We start from the raw sequence: 12,620 nt of genomic DNA, 5'->3' as shown, positions 1-12,620 counted from the left end.
CTGTCTTTCTGAAGGGATCTCCCCTTTTAATCCCATTATTTCAACACCTGTTGGACAATGCATGAGTGATAATGAGCTCATTGATTAAATGCAATTAATGAATAGATTGCCACCTCTTGTTGTGTGTCGTCTGTGTTTCTGTGTTTCCGGCATTTCACATTGGAACACCTCATTCACCTTCCTTGTCTTCTCTCCGCCCTCCCTTTTAGGTAAGTTAAAGAGCTGCACCTGAGCCAGCCACTGATTGATTGATTGATTGATTGATTGATTGATTGATTGATTGATTGATTGATGCAGCACAACAGTCAAATAGTGGAGTGGAGTAGGGGAACAGCAAACAGCCAATAAAGCAGCCCGCCCGCTCGCCTGCCCGCCACAATGGACCTACCTGTGTACACTAGATGGATGTGATGGAATGTACTGTCGTCCCTACATTTCAAGAAGAAGTAAGAATTGCAGTTGCAACAAAGCCTTGCTTGCCTACAAAGAGAGCAGCAATTTGGATTTGTTACTATGTTACCTAGAAGAATAACAAACTGTGCAAGGATGGAGGTTGTAGGAGCAAGGAGAAGTTGTCTGTAAAGTTGGTGGATGCCTATTTTCCATTTTGCAGTCCCTTGTCTCCCTCTTGTGGCCTCCTGGAGGCAACTAGCTGTGCAAAAAAAAGACAGCCTGGCGGCCGGCTGTTGCAGTGTTGCCCTCTCAGGCAACACTGAGTGACTGACTGAGCCTCACCGTCTTATATAAAGTTCAGACGGAACTTTGCACGTGTCATAGTGGAGCCCTCAGGATTCCAGAGCCAGCTTTCTGACATCATAATGGGGCCTCAGAGATAAAAGCCTGGGCCCAGGCAGTGTTGGTCAGTGCTGCTCAGCAGGCAGCACTGGACTGGACTGGATTACAGCTGATACAAGGTGTGAAGGAACAAGGGGTGGCTGTGGGCATGCACTTGCTGCCGCTGCCAGTGTTTATCTGCATGGCAGCAGGGCATTTGGGCGTTGCCAGGAAGGCGTTTTTATGTAGATTCCTCCTCTTTCAGCACTGCATTGTGGTGCAAGCAAAAGAAGCAAATCCTGTCTGGCTTCCTCTCCGGCCTTTATTCACCTCCCGTGTAGCTGTGAGTGTGTGAGCCTGCAGGGCCCCATGGAATTGCCTAGAAGTAGGCTGAATCGCTGCAAGGGCTGAACAGCAGTATCGGGCAGGCTCGGGCAACGCGCGGCCCGTTCGGGTTATCGCTTCTCGGCCTTTTGGCTAAGATCAAGTGTAGTATCTGTTCTTATCAGTTTAATATCTGATACGTCCCCTATCTGGGGACCATATATTAAATGGATTTTTAGAACAGGGAGATGGAAATAGAGCTTGCTCTGTCCACTCCACGCATTGACCTGGTATTGCAGTATTTCCAGGACCGGTGCACCCTTTCCTTATGTGTTGACTAAAAGCAGATTCCAAAAGTGTTTTTTGTCTTTGCTATTGTTTCTGTCTTTCTGAAGGGATCTCCCCTTTTAATCCCATTATTTCAACACCTGTTGGACAATGCATGAGTGATAATGAGCTCATTGATTAAATGCAATTAATGAATAGATTGCCACCTCTTGTTGTGTGTCGTCTGTGTTTCTGTGTTTCCGGCATTTCACATTGGAACACCTCATTCACCTTCCTTGTCTTCTCTCCGCCCTCCCTTTTAGGTAAGTTAAAGAGCTGCACCTGAGCCAGCCACTGATTGATTGATTGATTGATTGATTGATTGATTGATTGATTGATTGATGCAGCACAACAGTCAAATAGTGGAGTGGAGTAGGGGAACAGCAAACAGCCAATAAAGCAGCCCGCCCGCTCGCCTGCCCGCCACAATGGACCTACCTGTGTACACTAGATGGATGTGATGGAATGTACTGTCGTCCCTACATTTCAAGAAGAAGTAAGAATTGCAGTTGCAACAAAGCCTTGCTTGCCTACAAAGAGAGCAGCAATTTGGATTTGTTACTATGTTACCTAGAAGAATAACAAACTGTGCAAGGATGGAGGTTGTAGGAGCAAGGAGAAGTTGTCTGTAAAGTTGGTGGATGCCTATTTTCCATTTTGCAGTCCCTTGTCTCCCTCTTGTGGCCTCCTGGAGGCAACTAGCTGTGCAAAAAAAAGACAGCCTGGCGGCCGGCTGTTGCAGTGTTGCCCTCTCAGGCAACACTGAGTGACTGACTGAGCCTCACCGTCTTATATAAAGTTCAGACGGAACTTTGCACGTGTCATAGTGGAGCCCTCAGGATTCCAGAGCCAGCTTTCTGACATCATAATGGGGCCTCAGAGATAAAAGCCTGGGCCCAGGCAGTGTTGGTCAGTGCTGCTCAGCAGGCAGCACTGGACTGGACTGGATTACAGCTGATACAAGGTGTGAAGGAACAAGGGGTGGCTGTGGGCATGCACTTGCTGCCGCTGCCAGTGTTTATCTGCATGGCAGCAGGGCATTTGGGCGTTGCCAGGAAGGCGTTTTTATGTAGATTCCTCCTCTTTCAGCACTGCATTGTGGTGCAAGCAAAAGAAGCAAATCCTGTCTGGCTTCCTCTCCGGCCTTTATTCACCTCCCGTGTAGCTGTGAGTGTGTGAGCCTGCAGGGCCCCATGGAATTGCCTAGAAGTAGGCTGAATCTCTGCAAGGGCTGAACAGCAGTATCGGGCAGGCTCGGGCAACGCGCGGCCCGTTCGGGTTATCGCTTCTCGGCCTTTTGGCTAAGATCAAGTGTAGTATCTGTTCTTATCAGTTTAATATCTGATACGTCCCCTATCTGGGGACCATATATTAAATGGATTTTTAGAACAGGGAGATGGAAATAGAGCTTGCTCTGTCCACTCCACGCATTGACCTGGTATTGCAGTATTTCCAGGACCGGTGCACCCTTTCCTTATGTGTTGACTAAAAGCAGATTCCAAAAGTGTTTTTTGTCTTTGCTATTGTTTCTGTCTTTCTGAAGGGATCTCCCCTTTTAATCCCATTATTTCAACACCTGTTGGACAATGCATGAGTGATAATGAGCTCATTGATTAAATGCAATTAATGAATAGATTGCCACCTCTTGTTGTGTGTCGTCTGTGTTTCTGTGTTTCCGGCATTTCACATTGGAACACCTCATTCACCTTCCTTGTCTTCTCTCCGCCCTCCCTTTTAGGTAAGTTAAAGAGCTGCACCTGAGCCAGCCACTGATTGATTGATTGATTGATTGATTGATTGATTGATTGATTGATTGATTGATGCAGCACAACAGTCAAATAGTGGAGTGGAGTAGGGGAACAGCAAACAGCCAATAAAGCAGCCCGCCCGCTCGCCTGCCCGCCACAATGGACCTACCTGTGTACACTAGATGGATGTGATGGAATGTACTGTCGTCCCTACATTTCAAGAAGAAGTAAGAATTGCAGTTGCAACAAAGCCTTGCTTGCCTACAAAGAGAGCAGCAATTTGGATTTGTTACTATGTTACCTAGAAGAATAACAAACTGTGCAAGGATGGAGGTTGTAGGAGCAAGGAGAAGTTGTCTGTAAAGTTGGTGGATGCCTATTTTCCATTTTGCAGTCCCTTGTCTCCCTCTTGTGGCCTCCTGGAGGCAACTAGCTGTGCAAAAAAAAGACAGCCTGGCGGCCGGCTGTTGCAGTGTTGCCCTCTCAGGCAACACTGAGTGACTGACTGAGCCTCACCGTCTTATATAAAGTTCAGACGGAACTTTGCACGTGTCATAGTGGAGCCCTCAGGATTCCAGAGCCAGCTTTCTGACATCATAATGGGGCCTCAGAGATAAAAGCCTGGGCCCAGGCAGTGTTGGTCAGTGCTGCTCAGCAGGCAGCACTGGACTGGACTGGATTACAGCTGATACAAGGTGTGAAGGAACAAGGGGTGGCTGTGGGCATGCACTTGCTGCCGCTGCCAGTGTTTATCTGCATGGCAGCAGGGCATTTGGGCGTTGCCAGGAAGGCGTTTTTATGTAGATTCCTCCTCTTTCAGCACTGCATTGTGGTGCAAGCAAAAGAAGCAAATCCTGTCTGGCTTCCTCTCCGGCCTTTATTCACCTCCCGTGTAGCTGTGAGTGTGTGAGCCTGCAGGGCCCCATGGAATTGCCTAGAAGTAGGCTGAATCGCTGCAAGGGCTGAACAGCAGTATCGGGCAGGCTCGGGCAATGCGCGGCCCGTTCGGGTTATCGCTTCTCGGCCTTTTGGCTAAGATCAAGTGTAGTATCTGTTCTTATCAGTTTAATATCTGATACGTCCCCTATCTGGGGACCATATATTAAATGGATTTTTAGAACAGGGAGATGGAAATAGAGCTTGCTCTGTCCACTCCACGCATTGACCTGGTATTGCAGTATTTCCAGGACCGGTGCACCCTTTCCTTATGTGTTGACTAAAAGCAGATTCCAAAAGTGTTTTTTGTCTTTGCTATTGTTTCTGTCTTTCTGAAGGGATCTCCCCTTTTAATCCCATTATTTCAACACCTGTTGGACAATGCATGAGTGATAATGAGCTCATTGATTAAATGCAATTAATGAATAGATTGCCACCTCTTGTTGTGTGTCGTCTGTGTTTCTGTGTTTCCGGCATTTCACATTGGAACACCTCATTCACCTTCCTTGTCTTCTCTCCGCCCTCCCTTTTAGGTAAGTTAAAGAGCTGCACCTGAGCCAGCCACTGATTGATTGATTGATTGATTGATTGATTGATTGATTGATTGATTGATTGATGCAGCACAACAGTCAAATAGTGGAGTGGAGTAGGGGAACAGCAAACAGCCAATAAAGCAGCCCGCCCGCTCGCCTGCCCGCCACAATGGACCTACCTGTGTACACTAGATGGATGTGATGGAATGTACTGTCGTCCCTACATTTCAAGAAGAAGTAAGAATTGCAGTTGCAACAAAGCCTTGCTTGCCTACAAAGAGAGCAGCAATTTGGATTTGTTACTATGTTACCTAGAAGAATAACAAACTGTGCAAGGATGGAGGTTGTAGGAGCAAGGAGAAGTTGTCTGTAAAGTTGGTGGATGCCTATTTTCCATTTTGCAGTCCCTTGTCTCCCTCTTGTGGCCTCCTGGAGGCAACTAGCTGTGCAAAAAAAAGACAGCCTGGCGGCCGGCTGTTGCAGTGTTGCCCTCTCAGGCAACACTGAGTGACTGACTGAGCCTCACCGTCTTATATAAAGTTCAGACGGAACTTTGCACGTGTCATAGTGGAGCCCTCAGGATTCCAGAGCCAGCTTTCTGACATCATAATGGGGCCTCAGAGATAAAAGCCTGGGCCCAGGCAGTGTTGGTCAGTGCTGCTCAGCAGGCAGCACTGGACTGGACTGGATTACAGCTGATACAAGGTGTGAAGGAACAAGGGGTGGCTGTGGGCATGCACTTGCTGCCGCTGCCAGTGTTTATCTGCATGGCAGCAGGGCATTTGGGCGTTGCCAGGAAGGCGTTTTTATGTAGATTCCTCCTCTTTCAGCACTGCATTGTGGTGCAAGCAAAAGAAGCAAATCCTGTCTGGCTTCCTCTCCGGCCTTTATTCACCTCCCGTGTAGCTGTGAGTGTGTGAGCCTGCAGGGCCCCATGGAATTGCCTAGAAGTAGGCTGAATCGCTGCAAGGGCTGAACAGCAGTATCGGGCAGGCTCGGGCAACGCGCGGCCCGTTCGGGTTATCGCTTCTCGGCCTTTTGGCTAAGATCAAGTGTAGTATCTGTTCTTATCAGTTTAATATCTGATACGTCCCCTATCTGGGGACCATATATTAAATGGATTTTTAGAACAGGGAGATGGAAATAGAGCTTGCTCTGTCCACTCCACGCATTGACCTGGTATTGCAGTATTTCCAGGACCGGTGCACCCTTTCCTTATGTGTTGACTAAAAGCAGATTCCAAAAGTGTTTTTTGTCTTTGCTATTGTTTCTGTCTTTCTGAAGGGATCTCCCCTTTTAATCCCATTATTTCAACACCTGTTGGACAATGCATGAGTGATAATGAGCTCATTGATTAAATGCAATTAATGAATAGATTGCCACCTCTTGTTGTGTGTCGTCTGTGTTTCTGTGTTTCCGGCATTTCACATTGGAACACCTCATTCACCTTCCTTGTCTTCTCTCCGCCCTCCCTTTTAGGTAAGTTAAAGAGCTGCACCTGAGCCAGCCACTGATTGATTGATTGATTGATTGATTGATTGATTGATTGATTGATTGATTGATGCAGCACAACAGTCAAATAGTGGAGTGGAGTAGGGGAACAGCAAACAGCCAATAAAGCAGCCCGCCCGCTCGCCTGCCCGCCACAATGGACCTACCTGTGTACACTAGATGGATGTGATGGAATGTACTGTCGTCCCTACATTTCAAGAAGAAGTAAGAATTGCAGTTGCAACAAAGCCTTGCTTGCCTACAAAGAGAGCAGCAATTTGGATTTGTTACTATGTTACCTAGAAGAATAACAAACTGTGCAAGGATGGAGGTTGTAGGAGCAAGGAGAAGTTGTCTGTAAAGTTGGTGGATGCCTATTTTCCATTTTGCAGTCCCTTGTCTCTCTCTTGTGGCCTCCTGGAGGCAACTAGCTGTGCAAAAAAAAGACAGCCTGGCGGCCGGCTGTTGCAGTGTTGCCCTCTCAGGCAACACTGAGTGACTGACTGAGCCTCACCGTCTTATATAAAGTTCAGACGGAACTTTGCACGTGTCATAGTGGAGCCCTCAGGATTCCAGAGCCAGCTTTCTGACATCATAATGGGGCCTCAGAGATAAAAGCCTGGGCCCAGGCAGTGTTGGTCAGTGCTGCTCAGCAGGCAGCACTGGACTGGACTGGATTACAGCTGATACAAGGTGTGAAGGAACAAGGGGTGGCTGTGGGCATGCACTTGCTGTCGCTGCCAGTGTTTATCTGCATGGCAGCAGGGCATTTGGGCGTTGCCAGGAAGGCGTTTTTATGTAGATTCCTCCTCTTTCAGCACTGCATTGTGGTGCAAGCAAAAGAAGCAAATCCTGTCTGGCTTCCTCTCCGGCCTTTATTCACCTCCCGTGTAGCTGTGAGTGTGTGAGCCTGCAGGGCCCCATGGAATTGCCTAGAAGTAGGCTGAATCGCTGCAAGGGCTGAACAGCAGTATCGGGCAGGCTCGGGCAACGCGCGGCCCGTTCGGGTTATCGCTTCTCGGCCTTTTGGCTAAGATCAAGTGTAGTATCTGTTCTTATCAGTTTAATATCTGATACGTCCCCTATCTGGGGACCATATATTAAATGGATTTTTAGAACAGGGAGATGGAAATAGAGCTTGCTCTGTCCACTCCACGCATTGACCTGGTATTGCAGTATTTCCAGGACCGGTGCACCCTTTCCTTATGTGTTGACTAAAAGCAGATTCCAAAAGTGTTTTTTGTCTTTGCTATTGTTTCTGTCTTTCTGAAGGGATCTCCCCTTTTAATCCCATTATTTCAACACCTGTTGGACAATGCATGAGTGATAATGAGCTCATTGATTAAATGCAATTAATGAATAGATTGCCACCTCTTGTTGTGTGTCGTCTGTGTTTCTGTGTTTCCGGCATTTCACATTGGAACACCTCATTCACCTTCCTTGTCTTCTCTCCGCCCTCCCTTTTAGGTAAGTTAAAGAGCTGCACCTGAGCCAGCCACTGATTGATTGATTGATTGATTGATTGATTGATTGATTGATTGATTGATGCAGCACAACAGTCAAATAGTGGAGTGGAGTAGGGGAACAGCAAACAGCCAATAAAGCAGCCCGCCCGCTCGCCTGCCCGCCACAATGGACCTACCTGTGTACACTAGATGGATGTGATGGAATGTACTGTCGTCCCTACATTTCAAGAAGAAGTAAGAATTGCAGTTGCAACAAAGCCTTGCTTGCCTACAAAGAGAGCAGCAATTTGGATTTGTTACTATGTTACCTAGAAGAATAACAAACTGTGCAAGGATGGAGGTTGTAGGAGCAAGGAGAAGTTGTCTGTAAAGTTGGTGGATGCCTATTTTCCATTTTGCAGTCCCTTGTCTCCCTCTTGTGGCCTCCTGGAGGCAACTAGCTGTGCAAAAAAAAGACAGCCTGGCAGCCGGCTGTTGCAGTGTTGCCCTCTCAGGCAACACTGAGTGACTGACTGAGCCTCACCGTCTTATATAAAGTTCAGACGGAACTTTGCACGTGTCATAGTGGAGCCCTCAGGATTCCAGAGCCAGCTTTCTGACATCATAATGGGGCCTCAGAGATAAAAGCCTGGGCCCAGGCAGTGTTGGTCAGTGCTGCTCAGCAGGCAGCACTGGACTGGACTGGATTACAGCTGATACAAGGTGTGAAGGAACAAGGGGTGGCTGTGGGCATGCACTTGCTGCCGCTGCCAGTGTTTATCTGCATGGCAGCAGGGCATTTGGGCGTTGCCAGGAAGGCGTTTTTATGTAGATTCCTCCTCTTTCAGCACTGCATTGTGGTGCAAGCAAAAGAAGCAAATCCAGAAGAGGCTGGACGCAGCTGCAGGCTTAAGGGAAGCCGACATGACCGTCCTGGTAGGGAAAGGGTTAATGTTACGAGGTCAGGGAAAGTTGAAGGAGCTGAAGGAGGGACGGGGAGGAGTTAAGGGGGGCGGGGGGGCCGTTACTGCGCTTCCCGCTGTTTCTCGGCATTGAGCCGGAAGCAGCGGGAGGAGTAACACACAGTAAGCAAAGCTCCCCGTTGCCCGGTTTTTTAGTAATGGCAGAGGCCTTGATTTTAGAGCGGCTGCGCGCCGCTGCTGTGCACCACGGTCCCGGATGGCTGGAGGAGACCGTGGCTGCATTAACGCGGATCCCGGACGCCGTTTCGCCACGTCGGGCACGGCGTTCGGGGTCTGTTGTAAGGGACATCAAAACCACAAAAAAGGCCATACTCACTAGGTAGGTGGGTGGGTGAAAACCCGTTCCCATCAGGACGCAGACGGGTCAAAGAATGCTGCAGAAGGAGTGTGCATTAAGTAGTGATAGCCCCTCCCACTAGTCTTGAGGGGAGTGGCGGACTAAGTGCTCAAAGGTGTGCGATAAATGAGTGTCAGTGTAGTGCTAGGGTGTGAATGGATGGTAAAAAATAAATATGTATGTATGAAAGTGTGTAATAATGTAAAAAAAAAAAAAAAAAAAAATATAAATAAATAAATAAATAAATGTGATAAATAGGGGTCAGTGCTGTGAATAGTACATGGGGTGTCAGTACTATGTGTAATACGTGGAGGGATAATGTGCTGGTCGTCAGGCATGGCGTATCTTGCCGAATAACAGCCTATTTGTAACGCCGCTAGTGTTAGCTAAAGCGGGCTGCTCTGCATTCCAAACCAAACGCCAGCACATCATGCCCTCCCAGCATATAAGACCCGGCTGCGTCCTGAAAAAAAGTGTAGTATACGTAGTAAGAAATATCCATGAAACATGGGGTATTAGTTGTTATTTTGGCCAAAATACGCAAAGCTCGCAACCCAACGTCAAGGGTCCCCAGTGCCTTGCGAGTCCCTAACCAGAACTTTTCGTTCCTAATTTAAAAACACAAACAGAAAAAATGGGACATAAAGATCATCAAAACCACAAAAAAGGCCATACTCACTAGGTAGGTGGGTGGGTGAAAACCCGTTCCCATCAGGACGCAGACGGGTCAAAGAATGCTGCAGAAGGAGTGTGCATTAAGTAGTGATAGCCCCTCCCACTAGTCTTGAGGGGAGTGGCGGACTAAGTGCTCAAAGGTGTGCGATAAATGAGTGTCAGTGTAGTGCTAGGGTGTGAATGGATGGTAAAAAATAAATATGTATGTATGAAAGTGTGTAATAATGTAAAAAAAAAAAAAAAAAAAAAATAAATAAATAAATAAATGTGATAAATAGGGGTCAGTGCTGTGAATAGTACATGGGGTGTCAGTACTATGTGTAATACGTGGAGGGATAATGTGCTGGTCGTCAGGCATGGCGTATCTTGCCGAATAACAGCCTATTTGTAACGCCGCTAGTGTTAGCTAAAGCGGGCTGCTCTGCATTCCAAACCAAACGCCAGCACATCATGCCCTCCCAGCATATAAGACCCGGCTGCGTCCTGAAAAAAAGTGTAGTATACGTAGTAAGAAATATCCATGAAACATGGGGTATTAGTTGTTATTTTGGCCAAAATACGCAAAGCTCGCAACCCAACGTCAAGGGTCCCCAGTGCCTTGCGAGTCCCTAACCAGAACTTTTCGTTCCTAATTTAAAAACACAAACAGAAAAAATGGGACATAAAGATCATCAAAACCACAAAAAAGGCCATACTCACTAGGTAGGTGGGTGGGTGAAAACCCGTTCCCATCAGGACGCAGACGGGTCAAAGAATGCTGCAGAAGGAGTGTGCATTAAGTAGTGATAGCCCCTCCCACTAGTCTTGAGGGGAGTGGCGGACTAAGTGCTCAAAGGTGTGCGATAAATGAGTGTCAGTGTAGTGCTAGGGTGTGAATGGATGGTAAAAAATAAATATGTATGTATGAAAGTGTGTAATAATGTAAAAAAAAAAAAAAAAAAAAATATAAATAAATAAATAAATAAATGTGATAAATAGGGGTCAGTGCTGTGAATAGTACATGGGGTGTCAGTACTATGTGTAATACGTGGAGGGATAATGTGCTGGTCGTCAGGCATGGCGTATCTTGCCGAATAACAGCCTATTTGTAACGCCGCTAGTGTTAGCTAAAGCGGGCTGCTCTGCATTCCAAACCAAACGCCAGCACATCATGCCCTCCCAGCATATAAGACCCGGCTGCGTCCTGAAAAAAAGTGTAGTATACGTAGTAAGAAATATCCATGAAACATGGGGTATTAGTTGTTATTTTGGCCAAAATACGCAAAGCTCGCAACCCAACGTCAAGGGTCCCCAGTGCCTTGCGAGTCCCTAACCAGAACTTTTCGTTCCTAATTTAAAAACACAAACAGAAAAAATGGGACATAAAGATCATCAAAACCACAAAAAAGGCCATACTCACTAGGTAGGTGGGTGGGTGAAAACCCGTTCCCATCAGGACGCAGACGGGTCAAAGAATGCTGCAGAAGGAGTGTGCATTAAGTAGTGATAGCCCCTCCCACTAGTCTTGAGGGGAGTGGCGGACTAAGTGCTCAAAGGTGTGCGATAAATGAGTGTCAGTGTAGTGCTAGGGTGTGAATGGATGGTAAAAAATAAATATGTATGTATGAAAGTGTGTAATAATGTAAAAAAAAAAAAAAAAATAAATAAATAAATAAATAAATGTGATAAATAGGGGTCAGTGCTGTGAATAGTACATGGGGTGTCAGTACTATGTGTAATACGTGGAGGGATAATGTGCTGGTCGTCAGGCATGGCGTATCTTGCCGAATAACAGCCTATTTGTAACGCCGCTAGTGTTAGCTAAAGCGGGCTGCTCTGCATTCCAAACCAAACGCCAGCACATCATGCCCTCCCAGCATATAAGACCCGGCTGCGTCCTGAAAAAAAGTGTAGTATACGTAGTAAGAAATATCCATGAAACATGGGGTATTAGTTGTTATTTTGGCCAAAATACGCAAAGCTCGCAACCCAACGTCAAGGGTCCCCAGTGCCTTGCGAGTCCCTAACCAGAACTTTTCGTTCCTAATTTAAAAACACAAACAGAAAAAATGGGACATAAAGATCATCAAAACCACAAAAAAGGCCATACTCACTAGGTAGGTGGGTGGGTGAAAACCCGTTCCCATCAGGACGCAGACGGGTCAAAGAATGCTGCAGAAGGAGTGTGCATTAAGTAGTGATAGCCCCTCCCACTAGTCTTGAGGGGAGTGGCGGACTAAGTGCTCAAAGGTGTGCGATAAATGAGTGTCAGTGTAGTGCTAGGGTGTGAATGGATGGTAAAAAATAAATATGTATGTATGAAAGTGTGTAATAATGTAAAAAAAAAAAAAAAAAAAAAAAAAAAAAAATAAATAAATAAATAAATAAATAAATGTGATAAATAGGGGTCAGTGCTGTGAATAGTACATGGGGTGTCAGTACTATGTGTAATACGTGGAGGGATAATGTGCTGGTCGTCAGGCATGGCGTATCTTGCCGAATAACAGCCTATTTGTAACGCCGCTAGTGTTAGCTAAAGCGGGCTGCTCTGCATTCCAAACCAAACGCCAGCACATCATGCCCTCCCAGCATATAAGACCCGGCTGCGTCCTGAAAAAAAGTGTAGTATACGTAGTAAGAAATATCCATGAAACATGGGGTATTAGTTGTTATTTTGGCCAAAATACGCAAAGCTCGCAACCCAACGTCAAGGGTCCCCAGTGCCTTGCGAGTCCCTAACCAGAACTTTTCGTTCCTAATTTAAAAACACAAACAGAAAAAATGGGACATAAAGATCATCAAAACCACAAAAAAGGCCATACTCACTAGGTAGGTGGGTGGGTGAAAACCCGTTCCCATCAGGACGCAGACGGGTCAAAGAATGCTGCAGAAGGAGTGTGCATTAAGTAGTGATAGCCCCTCCCACTAGTCTTGAGGGGAGTGGCGGACTAAGTGCTCAAAGGTGTGCGATAAATGAGTGTCAGTGTAGTGCTAGGGTGTGAATGGATGGTAAAAAATAAATATGTATGTATGAAAGTGTGTAATAATGTAAAAAAAAAAAAAAAAAA

General features: G+C 46.5%; 5 non-coding genes across 5 annotated transcripts; all 5 read left to right on the top strand.

Moving 5' to 3' along the window:
• The first annotated feature begins 1,231 nt into the window (after positions 1–1,231).
• LOC142722302 (U2 spliceosomal RNA) lies at positions 1,232–1,422 on the top strand. Its single transcript, XR_012874616.1, has one exon. It is a non-coding gene; the product is annotated as a U2 spliceosomal RNA (small nuclear RNA).
• A 1,284-nt stretch (positions 1,423–2,706) lies between these two features.
• LOC142722290 (U2 spliceosomal RNA) lies at positions 2,707–2,897 on the top strand. The gene has a single exon (XR_012874605.1). It is a non-coding gene; the product is annotated as a U2 spliceosomal RNA (small nuclear RNA).
• Positions 2,898–4,185: 1,288 nt separating this feature from the next.
• LOC142722276 (U2 spliceosomal RNA) lies at positions 4,186–4,376 on the top strand. Its single transcript, XR_012874593.1, has one exon. It is a non-coding gene; the product is annotated as a U2 spliceosomal RNA (small nuclear RNA).
• A 1,288-nt stretch (positions 4,377–5,664) lies between these two features.
• Positions 5,665–5,855, top strand: LOC142722264 (U2 spliceosomal RNA). The gene has a single exon (XR_012874581.1). It is a non-coding gene; the product is annotated as a U2 spliceosomal RNA (small nuclear RNA).
• Positions 5,856–7,143: 1,288 nt separating this feature from the next.
• On the top strand, positions 7,144–7,334 carry LOC142722252 (U2 spliceosomal RNA). Its single transcript, XR_012874569.1, has one exon. It is a non-coding gene; the product is annotated as a U2 spliceosomal RNA (small nuclear RNA).
• Positions 7,335–12,620: the final 5,286 nt, after the last annotated feature.

The sequence above is a fragment of the Rhinoderma darwinii genome, unplaced genomic scaffold, assembly GCF_050947455.1.
Source record: "Rhinoderma darwinii isolate aRhiDar2 unplaced genomic scaffold, aRhiDar2.hap1 Scaffold_533, whole genome shotgun sequence".
Classification (NCBI taxonomy): Eukaryota; Metazoa; Chordata; class Amphibia; order Anura; family Rhinodermatidae; genus Rhinoderma; species Rhinoderma darwinii.
The sequence above is the reverse complement of the archived record's forward strand: the minus strand, read 5'-3'. Positions and strand labels throughout refer to the sequence as shown.